The 17,565-nt window shown below is 47.5% G+C and overlaps 1 protein-coding gene across 5 annotated transcripts in view; it reads right to left on the reverse strand.

Annotated features, from left to right (window-relative positions):
* The window catches only part of LOC121856740 (AKT-interacting protein-like), a 192,504-nt gene that overhangs the window by 146,654 nt on the left and 28,285 nt on the right, over nt 1-17,565 (reverse strand). For 2 of the 5 annotated variants that reach the window (XM_042352462.1, XM_042352481.1), the window contains exon 3: nt 8,124-8,208. The exons of the other annotated variants lie outside the window; for them this stretch is intronic. The gene's annotated coding sequence lies outside the window, so the exon portion shown is untranslated. The remainder of the gene's footprint in view (nt 1-8,123; nt 8,209-17,565) is intronic. 5 annotated transcript variants of the gene reach the window in all.

Here is a 17,565-nt window from a genome sequence, read left to right on the forward strand (position 1 = left end):
GCTAGCACAACCCCAGCAGGTGCCAGTACAACCCAATAGGTGCTGTAGTACCACTCCAACAGGTGCCAGTGGCTAACCTAACAGGTGCTGGTACAACCCAACAGGTGCTGTAGTGCGTATTAACCCAACAGGTGCCAGTACAACCAACAGGTGCCAGTACAACCCCAACAGGTGCCAGTACACAACCTAACAGGTGCCAGTACAACCCAACAAGTGCTAGTACAACCCAACAGGTGCCAGTACAACCCAACAGGTGCCTATACAACCCAACAGGTCCCAACACAACCCAACAGGTGCTAGTACAACCTAACAGGTCCCAACACACCTAACAGGTGCCAGTACAACCCAACAGGTCCCAACAGGTGCCAGTAACCCAACAACAGGTGCCAGTGGCCAACCCAACAGGTGCCAGTGCACAACCCAACAGGTGCCAGTACAACCCCAACAGGTGCCAGTACAACCCAACAGGCGCTAGTACAACCCAACAGGTCCCAACACAACCCAATAACAGGTGCCAGTACAACCCAACAGGTCCCAACACAACCCAACAGGTGCCAGTACAACCCAGCAGGTGCCAGTACAACCTAGCAGGTGCCAGTACAACCCAGCAGGTGCCAGTGTACAACCCAGCAGGTGTAAATACAACCCAGCAGGTGCCAGGCACACAACCCAGCAGGTGCCAGTACAACCCAGCAGGTGCAAATACAACCCGACAGGTGCCAGTACAACCCAGCAGGTGCTGCACAACCTGCAGCAGGTACCAGTACAACCCCAGCAGGTGCCACAGTACAACCTAACAGGTGCCAGTAATAACCCAACAGGTGTCAGTACAACCCAACAGGTGCCAGTACAATCCAATAGGTGCCAGTACAACCCAACAGGTGCCAGTACAACCCAACAGGTGCCAATACAACCCAACAGGTGTCAGTACAACCCAACAGGTGCCAGTACAATCCACAGGTGCTGTGTACAAAACCCAACAGGTGCCAGTATTAACCCAACAGGTGCCAATACAACCCAACAGGTGCTGTTACCAACTAATAGGTGCCAGAAGTAATAACCTAACAGGGTCCTTAAATATCCCAACAGGTGTCAGTATTAAACTCAACAGGTGCCAGTACAATCCACAGGGTGCCAGTACAACCTAACAGGTGCCAGTAATAACCTAACAGGTGCTGCCAGTACAATCCAATAGGTGCCAGTACAACCTAACAGGTGCCAGTACTAACCAACAGGTGCCAGTACAACCCAACAGGTCCCAACACAACCCAACAGGTGCCAGTACAACCCAACAGGTGCCAGTGGCCAACCCAGCAGGTGCCAGTGTACAACCCAACAGGTCCTAACACAACCCAACAGGTCCCAACACAACCCAACAGGTCCCAACACAACCCAACAGGTGCCAGTACAACCCAACAGGTGCCAGCACAACCCCTAACAGGTGCCAGTAATAACCCAGCAGGTGCCAGTACAACCCAGCAGGTGCCAGTACACCCGGCAGGTGCCAGTACAACCCAACAGGTGCCAGTACAACTCAACAGATGCCAGTACAACCCAACAGGTGCCAGTACAACCCAACATGTGCCATTACAACCCAACAGGTGCCAGTACAACCCAACAGGTCCCAACACAACCCTAACAGGTGCCAGTACAACCCTAACAGGTGCCAGTACAACCCAACAGGTGCTGGTAGTACAACCCAGCAGGAAGCAAGTACAACCCAGCAGGTGCCAGTACAACCCAGCAGGTGCCAGTGGCCAACCCAACAGATGCCAGTACAACCCAACAGATGCCAGTACAACCCAACAGGGAAGCAGCGGCTAACCCAACAGGGTGCTGGGGCACAACCCAGCAGGTGCCAGTACAACCAATAGGTGCCAGTACCAATCTAACAGGTGCTAGTACAACCCAACAGGTGCCAGTACAACCCAACAGGTGCCAGTACAACCTAACAGGTGCCAGTACAACCTAACAGGTGCCAGTATTAACCCAACAGCAGGTGCCAGTACAACCTAACAGGTGCTAGGCACAACCCAATATGGTGCTGTGTAATAACCCAACAGGTGCTGTAGTGTACAACCTAACAGGGAGCCAGTATTAACCCAACAGGTGCCAGTACAACCTTAACAAGTGCTAGTACAACCTAACAGGTGCCAGTACAACCCAACAGGTGCCCATACAACCCAACAGGTCCTAACACAACCCAACAGGTGCCAGCACAACCCAACAGGTCCCAACACAACCCAACAGGTGCCAGTGTACAACCTAACAGGTGCCAGTAATAACCTAACAGGGTGCCAGTAATAACCTAACAGGTGCTAGTACAACCTAACAGGTGCTAGTAATAATCCAATAGGTGCTAATATTGGGGTCCCAACAGGTGTCAACACAAGCCAACAGGTGTCAACACAACCCAACAGGTGTCAATACAACCTAACAGGTGTCAGTACAATCCAACAGGTGCCAGTACAATCCACAGGTGCTAATACAACCCAACAGGTGTCAGTACAACCTAACAGGTGCCAGTGCACAATCCAATAGGTGCCAGTACAATCCAATAGGTGCTAATACAACCCAACAGGTGTCAACACAAGCCAACAGGTGTCAACACAACCCAACATGTGCCATTACAACCCAATAACAGGTGCCAGTACAACCCAGCAGGTGCCAGTACAACCCAGCAGGTGCCAGTACAACCCAGCAGGTGCCAGTACAACCCAGCAGGTGCCAGTACAACCCAACAGATGCCAGTACAACCTAACAGGTCCCAACACAACCCATCAGGTGCCAGGTACAACCTAACAGGTGTCAATACAACCAAGCAGGTGCTAGTACAACCTAACAGGTCCCAACACAACCTAACAGGTGCCAGTACAACCCAACAGGTCCCACACAACCTAACAGGTGCCAGTGCACAACCCAGCAGGTGCCAGTACAACCTAACAGGTGCCAGTACAACCCAACAGGTCCCAACACAACCCAACAGGTGCCAGTAACAACTCAACAGGTCAATACAACCTCCAGCAGGTGCTGAAGGCTGAATCCCAGCAGGTGCTAGTACAAACCCAGCAGGTGCTAGGTACAAATCCCAGCGCAGGTGCCAGTACAACCCAACAGGTGCCAGTACAACCCAACAGGTCCCAACACAACCCAACAGGTGCTCAGTACAACCCAACAGGTGCCAGTAATAAACCCAGCAGGTGTGTCAGTACAACCCAACAGGTGTCAGTACAACCCAACAGGTCCTAACACAAACCAATAGGTGCCAGTAATAACCCAACAGGTGCCAGTACAACCCAGCAGGTGTCGGGGTACAACCCAACAGGTGCCAGTACAACCCAACAGGTGCCAGTACAACCCAGCAGGTGCCAGTAATAACCCAACAGGTGCCAGTACAACCCAGCAGGTGCCAGTACAACCCAGCAGGTGCCAGTACAACCCAACAGGTCCCAACATTAACCCAGCAATAACAGGTGCCAGTACAACCCCAGCAGGTGCCAGTACAACCTCCAGCAGGTGCCAACACAACCCAACAGGTCCCAACACAACCCAGCAGGTGCCAGTACAACCCAACAGGTCCCAACACAACCCAACAGGTGCCAGTACAACCCAACAGGTGCCAGTACAACCTAACAGGTGCCAGGCACAACCCAGCAGGTGCCAGTACAACCCAACAGGTCCCAACACAACCCAACAGGTGCCAGTACAACCCAACAGGTGCCAGTACAACCCAACAGGTGCCAGTGCCAACCCAACAGGTGCCAGTGCACAACCCAACAGGTGCCAGTACAACCCAGCAGGTGTGCCAGTACAACCCAGCAGGTGCCAGGCATTAACCCAACAGGTGCCAGTACAACCCAGCAGGTGCCAGTACAACCCAACAGGTGCCAGTACAACCCAACAGGTGCCAGTACAACCAACAGGTGCCAGTACAACCCAACAGGTGCCAGTACAACCCAACAGATGCCAGTACAACCTAACAGGTGCCAGCAACCCAACAGGTGCCAGTACAACCCAACAGGTACCCAGTACAACCTAACAGGTGCCAGTACAACCCAGCAGGTGCCAGTACAACCCAGCAGGTGCCAGTACAACCCAGCAGGTGCCAGTGCCAACCCAGCAGGTGGTGCCAGGCACAAATCCCAGCAGGTGCCAGTACAACCCAGCAGGTGCCAGTACAACCCAACAGGTGCCAGGTACAACCCGCAACATGTGCCATTATTACAAAGCAACAGGTCCCAACACAACCCAACAGGTGCCAGTACAACCCAACATGTGCCATTACAACTCAACATGTGCTATTATTAACCCAACAGGTCCCAGTATAACCTAACAGGTGCCAACACAACCCAACAGGTGTCAATACAACCCAACAGGTGTCAGTACAACCTAACAGGTGCCAGTACAACCTAACAGGTGCCAGTAATAACCCAACAGGTGCCAGTACAACCTAACAGGTGCGAGTACAACCCAACAGGTGCCAGTACAATCCAATAGGTGCTAATATTAACCCAACAGGTGTCAACACAACCCAACAGGTGTCAACACAACCCAACAGGTGCCAGTACAACCCAACAGGTGCCAGTAATAATCCAATAGGTGCCAGTACAAATCTAACAGGTGCCAGTACTAACCAATAGGTGTCAGTACAACCCAACAGGTGCCAACACAACCCAACAGGTGTCAATACAACCTAACAGGTGTCAGTACAACTGAACAGGTTAGCATAATCCAATAGGTGCCAATACAACCCAACAGGTGTCAGTACAACCCAACAGGTGCGCCAGTAATAATCCAATAGGTGCTAGTACAACCCAACAGGTGCCAGTACAATCCAATAGGTGCCAGTACAACCCAACAGGTGCCATTACAACCCGCTAACAGATGCTGGGGTACAACCCAACAGGTGCCAGTACAACCCAACATGTGCCATTACAACCCAACAGATGCCAGTACAACCCAACAGATGCCAGTACAACCCAACAGGTGCCATTACAACCCAACAGGTGCTAATACAACCTAACAGATGCCAGTATTAACCCAACAGGTGCCAGTACAACCCAACAGGTGCCAGTGGCCAACCCAACAGGTGCCAGTACAACCCAACATGTGCTATTACAACCCAACAGATGCCAGTACAACCCAACAGATGCCAGTACAACCCAACAGGTGCCATTACAACCCAACAGGTGCTAATACAACCCAACAGATGCCAGTACAACCCCAACAGGTGCTAAGTACAACCTAACAGGTGCCAGGGTACAACCCAACAGGTGCCAGTACAACCTAACAGGTGCCAGGGTACAACCCAGCAACAGGCGCGCTAGTGTACAAACTTTAACAGGTGCCAGGGTACAACCTAACAGGTGCTGTGTACAACCCAACAGGTGCTATTACAACCCAACAGATGCCAGTACAACCCTAACAGGTGCCAGTACAACCCAACATGTGCCATTACAAACTCAACAGATGCCAGTACAACCCAACAGATGCCAGTACAACCCAACAGGTGCCATGCTAAACCCAACAGGTGCCAATACAACCCAACAGATGCACAACCCAACAGGTGCCAGTAATAACCCAACAGGTGCCAGTACAACCCAACAGGTGCCAGTACAACCCAACATGTGCCATTACAACCCAACAGCTGCCAGTACAACCTAACAGATGCCAGTACAACCCAACAGATGCCAGTACAACTCAACAGGTGCCATTACAACCCAACAGGTGCCAATACAACCCAACAGATGCCAGTACAACCCAACAGGTGCCAGTACAACCTAACAGGTGTGCCAGTACAACCCAACAGGTGCCAGTACAACCAACAGGTGCCAGTACAACCCAACAGATGCCAGTACAACCCAACAGGTGCCAGTACAACCTAACAGGTGCCAGGGTATTAACCTAACAGGTGCTAGTACAACCTAACAGGTGCCAATACAACCCAACAGGTGCCAGTACAACCCAACAGATGCCAGTACAACTCCAACAGGTGCCAGTACAACCCAACAGGTGCCAGTACAACCTAACAGGTGCCAGTACAACCCAACAGGTGCCAATACAACCCAACAGGTGCCAGTACAACCCAACAGATGCCACAGTATTAACCCAACAGGTGCCAATACAACCCAACAGATGCCAGTACAACCCAACAGGTGCCAGTTGCACTGTGACAGGAGAAATACTGTTAACGAGACGACTGCTGCCCCCTCAGGAGACTGAGTTATTCCTTCAGCCTCCAAGAACAGCACTGGTTCACTGACGTATAATGGTTCTTCACGCCGACATATAGCAGTCAAGTGAAGACCAAAATAGAGCCAAAATTGATAGGTTATTCACGAGAAAGTACTGAAAATGTAATGAGGTCTGCATACGAATATTAACTTGTGTTTATGAAAGCGCTTAATGTCTATTTCAATGTTTGTGTATTGACTTTATTTCAGTTACCCCGTAAATTTGTTTAAGGTGTAGAAGCTGTCGCCAACACAACAACCACACCCTAAGTTAACAAGCTGCATGACCCAGTCTCAAGGAATAGTCTGCAAAGACCGGACAACTCGCCAACTGCACTGGCTAACCATTACCCCGGAACACTATCCGCAAATCGATTAACATCCAGGTCCCCAATTACTGCTGGGTAGACAGAGACAAATGGCGTAAAGAAACTTGCCCATAGTTTCACCCTGCCAGGGAATCGAGCCCGGGTCCACTCGCTTGCTTTGACTGTGAGCTTAGAATTATAGGAAGTAGTTGTTGCATGACCAGAAACTCCAATAGCGACACGTGAGCGTATTACACCCAACACTATAACCACCGTGCCTGGTCACCCGCTGGGGCCGTCACACCTGGCTAATATGGACACACGGTTGAGGACGCCTTAACTACCACTCTACTGTACTCTGCCGGCATTCCACTCCACATCCTCAGCTCATACAGGTAAATGTTCTTCTTCTAATGGTATTTTATGTACTAAATCACCTGTTTCTATATAACACCAAATAATTGTAGTTAATTTGGTTATTCTGTCATATATGAACAGGATATAAAAAGTCAAGCGTACTACGTGACAGGTGTTTGGTGATGATGCACTGAACACTATTACTGGACCCTTATCTCTTCTCCATTTCTTCCTTCACCTTTCCTTCTCCTTTGTCAACGTTCTTTTACAGGAAGACTCTCTTTATCTTCCAATTACTGTAGACATTTTCCCAATTTTCCGGATGCCTCCCTCGGCAGCTACCATGACCCGTCACTCGCCACCTCGTGCCTGCACCCTTCAGAGTCTAGTCTTTGTTCTCCCCCCGATGCAGTCACCCCAACACGGACGGAAATCCCCCGCCCCTCACCCCCTAACACTCACCGTGGAACTACCATCTGCCAGCCTCGGATCCAAGTCCTCACTCATGTAAATATTCAAAGAGACAACTTTCTTATTTTAGAGAATATAAAGCGGCGTATATGTAAAGGGAACAAAACATAGGATGAGTCAGAAGTTCATTGTCTTACACGGTGAGGTCAGTTCCCCTCCCTGCTGAGTGAACAGTACCATAGCTGGAGGATGGATTGAAGGGTTTGGACCCAGCAGCTAAGGAATGTCTTGTCTAGCAGGGAATTAAAACTCAACCTGACAGGTAAACTGGACTATACTGGCAGGTGAACAGTTCTTTCTCTGCCTCATAAAATAGACTATTTGAGAATAAAACTACGGATTACATCAGTAAGGGAAATCGGTTTCCATCAACTACGAACATAAGGTTATGTCTTGGGAAAAAGAATAAGATTTTAACAGGAGAAAAAGTTCCACTCTATACCAAGAGCATACGTCCCTAAACATAGGAGCATTGAACCTTTACTATCAGGAGTACAAGGTCTTATTTAACAGAAAAAAACGAATAATATGGCCGAAAAAGCCGATTTATGTGGTCGAGATCAGAATTCTAAGCAAAAGGCGAATATGTTTCTACATTACATGAAGAATAGTGATCTACCTACCATGAGAACTGAGTTTTCGTTGATAGAGAACAGAACCCGACCATGAATGAGAACACTCCCCTAATACCTGAAGCATAAAGCAGCAGGAGGTAAGTCACCGACACTCTACAGGTAAGTGACGTCATCCTTACCACAAGCAAGCATCTGTTGGCTCCAGCTGAGAACCTCATCAAGCATCCATGTTGTCCCGAAGACGACAGTTGGTAACACTTTCATCTGTGGGAGGTAATAAAACTTAAAAAACACACACACACACACACACACACACACACACACACACAGCAACTGAGACTAAGTAACACGGCAGCAACTGTAGGTCAGGGCGTTGGTGGAGGTGGAGGTGAGGGAGGGGTGAGGAAGCGGGTCAGCCCAGGGTTATGTACCCGCCACGAACCCCACCTGCTGCTGGTGACCAAACCAAGGAATGAAACAAGCTGCAATTTGCGACCGAGAAACAAAAATACTGTAGCTTCACCTGCCCCTACACCTGGTGGCTACTTAATACAGACGCGTGTTTTTTTTTTTTTGTAGGGTTTCAATTCGATGTCTTTTGCCTTTTGCTAAATTATATTAATTCCTAACGCCTCACATTGCTTTTATCTGGGTTTTTATCTATACTTATTTGACCTGAACGAATAATGTGGTGTGGTAACGTGCAGGAGAACATTATATTAATTCCCTGTTTCATCTTACAATTCACTCGTCACTGTTCATTTGGCCACGTGATCCCTCAGTCATTCTCTCCCTACGTTTTGTCTTCCATGTAACAAGATATTTCCACCAGTGACAGTTTCCGTGCGATCTACAACACCAACTTCTGACCTATACGAGAGAGAGAGAGAGAGAGAGAGAGAGAGAGAGAGAGCCACACACTACCACACTCTACACACACACTGCCCTATATCCTCAACACGCATATAGAGTACACACAATCACTCCTTCACCTCCGAACTAAACACAACGCGTCACATATCAATCCGTTTATGCTGTACTAAAACGCTTATCTGTGAGACTAATAACCACACACACTGTACAAGACCCACGATCGTTTGTTCACCTGTAGTATGATCTCTTGAGTTGACACCACCTGACCAGACAAATTCAATTAGGTAGCTTATCCCGCGTGTGTTGCTCCATCGTCCTCTCACCCTCGTGCAGTCATTAGCTTTCCTTTCTAATCTACCTTGAGTAACCTACGATGATTTAAACTGCACAGCACAGCACGTGGGTGACACATCCACCGTCCACACCCTCTGTTTACTCAGTCTAATCCTGAACAAACGAATAAAAACAAGACAAACAAACATACACAGAGCCAAGGCAGCGTCCCTACACAGAGCCAAGGCAGCGTCCCTACACAGAGCCAAGGCAGCGTCCCTACACAGAGCCAAGGCAGCGTCCCTACACAGAGCCAAGGCAGCGTCCCTACACAGAGCCAAGGCAGCGTCCCAGTAGATTTCATTTACCTCCCGCTGTCCTCTAATCACTACCTCCAATACCTGATACAGTTACTACACAATAACAAATAAACGCCACCAGTCCACCACCACCAAACTCTACCACAAAAACTAGTCCATAACAGCCGACAGCAGGGAGTGTTTTTTTTATTCCTCCTCACAACGTTAAACAGTTTCATATATGTCCTTCAAACAGGGAGCTCAGGGCACATTGAGTGACGTGTGAAACTCTGTGTGAAGTAGAAAGTGCAGTGAGTAGTTTGATAAGAGATATCAGTGAATGGTAGACGGAGGAGAAGACGACAAATGATATGATAAATAATCATCTAGTAGTGAAGGGGTTAAATCATCTAGTAGTGAAGGGGTTAAATCATCTAGTAGTGAAGGGGTTAAATCATCTAGTAGTGAAGGGGTTAAATCATCTAGTAGTGAAGGGGTTAAATCATCTAGTAGTGAAGGGGTTAAATCATCTAGTACTGGAGGGGTTAAATCATCTAGTAGTGAAGGGGTTAAATCATCTAGTAGTGAAAGGGTTAAATCATCTAGTAGTGAAGGGGTTAAATCATCTAGTAGTGAAGGGGTTAAATCATCTAGTAGTGAAGGGGTTAAATCATCTATCACTGAAGGGGTTAAATCATCTAGTACTGAAGGGGTTAAATCATCTAGTAGTGAAGGGGTTAAATCATCTAGTAGTGAAGGGGTTAAATCATCTAGTAGTGAAGGGGTTAAATCATCTAGTAATGAAGGGGTTAAATCATCTAGCACTGAAGGGGTTAAATCATCTAGTACTGAAGGGGTTAAATCATCTAGTACTGAAGGGGTTAAATCATCTAGTAGTGAAGGGGTTAAATCATCTAGTACTGAAGGGGTTAAATCATCTAGTACTGAAGGGGTTAAATCATCTAGTAGTGAAGGGGTTAAATCATCTAGTACTGAAGAGGTTAAATCATCTAGTAGTGAAGGGGTTAAATCATCTAGTACTGGAGGGGTTAAATCATTGTAGTAGTAGAAGTTAAATCATCTAGTAGTGGGGGTTAAATCATCTAGTACTGAAGGGGTTAAATCATCTAGTACTGAAGAGGTTAAATCATCTAGCACTGAAGGGGTTAAATCATCTAGTACTGAAGGGGTTAAATCATCTAGTAGTGAAGGGGTTAAATCATCTAGCACTGAAGGGGTTAAATCATCTAGTACTGAAGGGGTTAAATCATCTAGCACTGAAGGGGTTAAATCATCTAGTAGTGAAGGGGTTAAATCATCTAGTACTGAAGAGGTTAAATCATCTAGTAGTGAAGGGGTTAAATCATCTAGTACTGAAGGGGTTAAATCATCTAGTACTGAAGAGGTTAAATCATCTAGTACTGAAGGGGTTAAATCATCTAGTACTGAAGGGGTTAAATCATCTAGTAGTGAAGGGGTTAAATCATCTAGCACTGAAGGGGTTAAATCATCTAGTACTGAAGGGGTTAAATCATCTAGTAGTGAAGGGGTTAAATCATCTAGTACTGAAGAGGTTAAATCATCTAGCACTGAAGGGGTTAAATCATCTAGTAGTGAAGGGGTTAAATCATCTAGTAGTGAAGGGGTTAAATCATCTAGTACTGAAGAGGTTAAATCATCTAGTAGTGAAGGGGTTAAATCATCTAGTAGTGAAGGGGTTAAATCATCTAGCACTGAAGGGGTTAAATCATCTAGTAGTGAAGGGGTTAAATCATCTAGTAGTGAAAGGGTTAAATCATCTAGTAGTGAAGGGGTTAAATCATCTAGTAGTGAAGGGGTTAAATCATCTAGTACTGAAGAGGTTAAATCATCTAGCACTGAAGGGGTTAAATCCTCTAGTAGTGAAGGGGTTAAATCATCTAGTACTGGAGGGGTTAAATCATCTAGTAGTGAAGGGGTTAAATCATCTAGTACTGAAGGGGTTAAATCATCTAGTAGTGAAGGGGTTAAATCATCTAGTACTGAAGGGGTTAATAAACAACACGAGTACAGTATCGCCCAACCTTCCATTATTCCCCCAATACCAGTCCTGAGTTAACTAACCCGTTGACGACTTCACTGTCATTATGTGCATTTTACCTTTACGACCGTGGCAGACCATACCACAGGTATAGACTGTCAACATCACCACCCGACGTTACCAAACCACATCCTGCTTACCCCAAATACTTCTCCAAGGACACACAATCGCCTGCTTCCTCTAATAGTGACACTTAAATTATTATTGTATCGTTAACTTTTTTAACGAACACACACACACACTAAAACCTACTTGAAAATCGAGAAAGTAAAAACTATTAGTTTTAAAAGTATAAGGAATACGTAAATTGACATCTTATTTTTTTTATTTGCAGACATAAACAACTAAGTACATATACACCTGAATATACAGTATAGAAATAATAAACACTTAAATTTTTTATACCATCTCCTTTCTGAAATGACAACTTTGTGTGTTGCGTACGGTCGTTTGAACAGATACTGTACACATACCATAAAATATTAATAATAACAATAACAACTTATATCCCATTCAACTTAAAAGATAATTAAAGGAATAAACCACAAAAGTATACTCTGCCATGTTTAAACAACGCATGGTCTCGGATAATTCCCACACAGAAATTCTACACCTGCCTCTGTGCGCGGCTCTACCTGTGTCAGGGATTATCGCGCGCCATTACAGCCATAACCGGTGTATCCCACCATCCCACAGGAGAAAGAATCTGGATACTAATGACGTCATAAACGATCCACCGCTTTCATGTAGTGATGATCTAGGCTTGCGGGATGAAGGTGGAGGGGGCGGGGCGCTAACATAACGCTACCTAACCTTGTTATAGCGTCATATTATAGGTATTACAACTATAGCCCCCTGTGAATGTACTCGTATAACAAACACCCATATAGATTATTTTACTATTATTATACGTACTTATTGTGCTCCTCAGTCCTTATACAGGTTATTGCATGCTTGACAACCCCTCTCAGAGGTCAGCTCATCTGACCTCTAAATTGATGACTGTAGGGCGCCGCCCTAGCGACAGACAGACATTCTAAGAGCATCTCTCATTACTCCCCGACGAGAACTCAGTTACAGTTCTGTCACTGTACAAACTTGTACTTCACTTTACTGTTACACCAAATAAAGTAAAAAAAAAAACAGTTGTGTTTCAACAACTTCCCTGACACCTACTGTACAGTGTCTTCAAGTGAATAAGTGACCCTATTTACAAATAGCCATAACTACTAAGTGCTACGATCTGACTATAACAGCCTAACCTAGCACTAACTTAAATTATGGCTAACCAAACTTAACCTAACCTATCACCCAGGGCAGCACTAGGGTGTTCAATTATCTGGTAAAATAAGGTGTCGGGGGACAATCTTCAGGTGATCCGAGAACTGTAGCAAAACACGACTTCATTCTGGCAGCCGCTTGTACAGTATACCATAAATTAGAAGAAAAATAATTACAGACGTTCTTACAATACATCTCCAGACAGATAAGAACACACACCCACCCACATCACTCAGCAGGACACACAACCCGGCAACACTACTCTCAACACAGGGACCTTGATACAATCTTTTTCTCAAGTGGACAGACAGACACAGGTGGAAGGATATCACCTGGAGAAGGGGGGTGGGGGAAGGAAGTGAGATGGGTGGGGGAAAGAAGTGGGGGTGTGGGGGGGATGAAGTGGGGGTGTGGGGATGGAGACGAAAGTGTGGGGGAGTGGGAGTGAAGGAAAGTGTGGGGAAGGAAGAGGGAGGAAGTGAATGGACGGGAGTGTACAATAAATGATATGCAAGCGGGTGTAACGGGTCAGTAGACAACCACCGCCACGGGGCACTCAGTGAAGAGTTGGACGACTAACTGCACCGTGATGAGGCAAAATGATTAGTGGCCAACACACGTGAAACAGTAGCTCGTGGCCACACAGCTGAAACAACAGAACTACTGGTCTCACAGATGAAAAATTACGGTTAATGGCCACACACGTGAATTGTTATAATGGCCATGCAGTACTTACTGACCACACACACATAGACCAATAGTCAGTGGCCACTCGGTTGAAAGATTAATTGTTGGCCCCACAACTGAAATATTGTAGCCACAGAAGCGAATAATGCAGGTAGTGGCCACATACATGAGCAGTGCAGGTAGTGGTCACAGATATGAGCAGTGCAGGTAGTGGTCACAGATATGAGCAGTGCAGGTAGTGGCCACATACATGAGCAGTGCAGGTAGTGGCCACAGACATGAGCAGTGCAGGTAGCGGCCACAGATATGAGCAGTGCAGGTAGTGGCCACAGACATGAGCAGTGCAGGTAGTGGCCACAGACATGAGCAGTGCAGGTAGTGGTGGCCACTGACATGAGCAGTGCAGTGATGTACAGATATGAGCAATTAAAGGTAGTGGCCTGAATATGAGCAGTGGTGGTGGCCACAGACATGAGCAGTGCAGGTGGTGGCCACAGATGAGGCAGTGCAGGTGGTGGCCACAGACATGAGCAGTGCAGGTGGTATTACAGACATGAGCAGTGCAGGTGAGTGGCCACAGAAGCAGATGTGCAGGTGGTGAAGGGTCACAGACGCTGGGCAGTGCAGGTAGTGGCCACAGACATGAGCAGGAGGTGCAGGTGAGTGGCCACAGATATGAGCAGTGCAGGTGGTGTACAGACATGAGCAATTAAATTAGTGGCCACAGATTATGAGCAGTGCAGGTGAGTGTACAGACATGAGCAGTCTGGTGAGTGGCCACAGACTGCTGGGCAGTGCAGGTAGTGGCCCACAGACATGAACAGTGCAGGTAGTGGTCTGAATATGAGCAGTGCAGGTAGTGGCCACAGACATGAGCAGTGCAGGTAGTGGTCACAGACATGAGCAGTGCAGGTAGTGGCCACAGATATGAGCAGTGCAGGTAGTGGCCACAGACATGAGCAGTGCAGGTAGTGGTCACAGACATGAGCAGTGCAGGTAGTGGTCACAGACATGAGCAGTGCAGGTAGTGGCCACAGACATGAGCAGTGCAGGTAGTGGCCACAGACATGAGCAGTGCAGGTAGTGGCCACAGATATGAGCAGTGCAGGTAGTGGCCACAGACATGAGCAGTGCAGGTAGTGGCCACAGAGTTTAACGGTGCAGGTAATGGCCAGAGGTAAACAGTACAGGTAATGGCCACAGATATGAGCAGTGCAGGTAGTGGCCTACATGATAGGTGCAGTAGCCACAGACATGAGCAGTGCAGGTAGCGGCCACAGATAGAGCAGTACAGAAAGTGGGCCACAGACATGAGCAGTGCAGGTAGTGGGCCAACAGACATGAGCAGTGCAGGTAGTGGTCACATGAGCAGTGCAGGTAGTGGCCACCACATGAGCAGTGCAGGTAGTGGTCACAGACATGAGCAGTGCAGGTAGTGGTCACAGATATGAGCAGTGCAGGTAGTGGCCACAGATATGAGCAGGCAGGGCCACAGACATAGCAGTGCAGTGGTGGCCACAGATATGAGCAGTGCAGGTAGTGGCCACAGATGAGCAGTGCAGGTAGTGGCCACAGACATGAGCAGTGCAGGTAGTGGCCACAGATATGAGCAGTGCAGGTAGTGGCCACAGACATGAGCAGTGAGGTAGTGGTCAAGACATGAGCAGTGGAAAGCGTCACAGACATGAGCAGTGCAGGTGGCCACAGACATGAGCAGTACAAAAAGCCACAACATGAGCAGTGCAGGTAGTGGCCACAGATATGAGCAGTGCAGGTAGTGGCCACAGATATGAGCAGTGCAGGTAGTGGCTACAGACATGAGCAGTGCAGGTAGTGGCCACAGATATGAGCAGTGCAGGTAAACAAATGAGCAGCGGTAGTGGCCACAGACATGGTGCAGGCAGGGCCAAATAAGGAGCAGGTAGTGGCCACAGACATGAGCATGCAGGTAGTGGCCACAGACATGAGCAGTGGGTAGTGGTCACAGATATGAGCAGTGCAGGTAGTGGCCACAGACATGAGCAGTGCAGGTAGTGGCCACAGACATGAGCAGTGCAGGTAGTAACAGACATGAGCAGTGCAGGTAGTGGTCACAACATAGGCAGTACAGGTAGTAGCCAGAACATGAGCAATTGCAGTTAGTGGTCACAGACATGAGCAGTGCAGTTAGTGGTCACGCCCAGGCAGTGCAGTGTGGTCACAGACATGAGCAGTGCAGGTAGTGGCCACAGACATGAGCAGTGCAGGTAGTGGTCACGGAGCATGAGCAGTGCAGGTAGTGGCCACAGATATGAGCAGTGCAGGTAGTACCACAGACATGAGCAGTGCAGGTAGTGGTCACAGACATGAGCAGTGCAGGTAGTGGCCACAGACATGAGCAGTGCAGGTAGTGCACAGACATAAGCAGTGCAGGTAGTGGCCAGAATATGAGCAGTGCAGGTAGTGGCCACAGAAGCGAATAATGCAGGTAGTGGCCACATACATGAGCAGTGCAGGTAGTGGTCACAGATATGAGCAGTGCAGGTAGTGGTCACAGATATGAGCAGTGCAGGTAGTGGCCACATACATGAGCAGTGCAGGTAGTGGCCACAGACATGAGCAGTGCAGGTAGCGGCCACAGATATGAGCAGTGCAGGTAGTGGCCACAGACATGAGCAGTGCAGGTAGTGGCCACAGACATGAGCAGTGCAGGTAGTGGTCACAGACATGAGCAGTGCAGGTAGTGGCCACAGATATGAGCAGTGCAGGTAGTGGCCACAGACATGAGCAGTGCAGGTAGTGGTCACAGACATGAGCAGTGCAGGTAGTGGTCACAGACATGAGCAGTGCAGGTAGTGGCCACAGACATGAGCAGTGCAGGTAGTGGCCACAGACATGAGCAGTGCAGGTAGTGGCCACAGATATGAGCAGTGCAGGTAGTGGCCACAGACATGAGCAGTGCAGGTAGTGGTCACAAACATGAGCAGTGCAGGTAGTGGCCACAGACATGAGCAGTGCAGGTAGTGGCCACAGACATGAGCAGTGCAGGTAGTGGCCACAGAGTTTAACGGTGCAGGTAATGGCCAGAGGTAAACAGTACAGGTAATGGCCACAGACCATAATAATATGAGGTGGGCGTTGGTACTACCTCGTGATCAAAAATGACCCCGACTAACCTACAAAGATAATTACCAGAGCGCCCTTCAGGCCACCCCCTCTCAGGACCAGTTCCCACACCCTCCCTTTTAAGACATACACTGGGAGTAACTGTACTGTATATCTCACATGGGGTACGGTGACTGTTTTAGAAGCATAAGTTCGATTTAGTATGACAGTCTTACAAAGTACCTGAAGGGATTTAACCAACAGTATTTAAAGAGTTGGGTCATCATTTTTTTATCGCCGTAGCTGTTCTTTGATAAATATTTAAATTATCGTTAAAACTATAAAACAGTATGTTGAAATCCTCACTATTCGGCAATGGTCCACAAAAAGTAGGGAGCGTAGGAAGCATTGGTGTGTGTGTGTGTGTGTGTGTGTGTGTGTGTGTGTGTGTGTGTGTGTGTGTGTGCGTGTGTGTGTGTGTTACCAAGCACCAAAGGTAGGAAACAAGCACAGCCACATACAGAAAGTATACCAAAAAAAAAAAAACTAAAATAAAGAATAATAAATTCCAACTCCAAACATTCAACTTTGAGTCAAATGTCAAAAGTACTGTAACTTGTACATAATTCACGACATAACATTACAGTTCATCTTATCATCACTACCAGCTAAACAATAAGTTATACATTAATCATAAAAAATACCTGAGTCAACACCACACACAAGATATTTTGGTATATACAGAAAGAGTTTAATGGCCTAGGGAAGTATCTCCGTAAACACATTATTCACCCTCCTGGTATATTGTAAGTAAGAAATGCAATCCTCAAAGTGAAACACACACAGGATGTATTGGGCAAGAACTTGGGAGGTTGTGACAGCAACCGGATGATAGTGGTGACGCAACACTAACTCCACTGCTAATAGAACGACCCTCCTCCCCCCCACTCCTTCACTACACCCCTCCTCACCTCACCTGTCTCCACCCAACAGAAGAAAACCGATAGTGCTTAAACATCAATCAATATTAACACATTTCACCAT

Source organism: Homarus americanus, unplaced genomic scaffold (assembly GCF_018991925.1).
Source record: "Homarus americanus isolate GMGI-L3 unplaced genomic scaffold, GMGI_Hamer_2.0 scaffold1024, whole genome shotgun sequence".
In the NCBI taxonomy this organism is placed as follows: Eukaryota; Metazoa; Arthropoda; class Malacostraca; order Decapoda; family Nephropidae; genus Homarus; species Homarus americanus.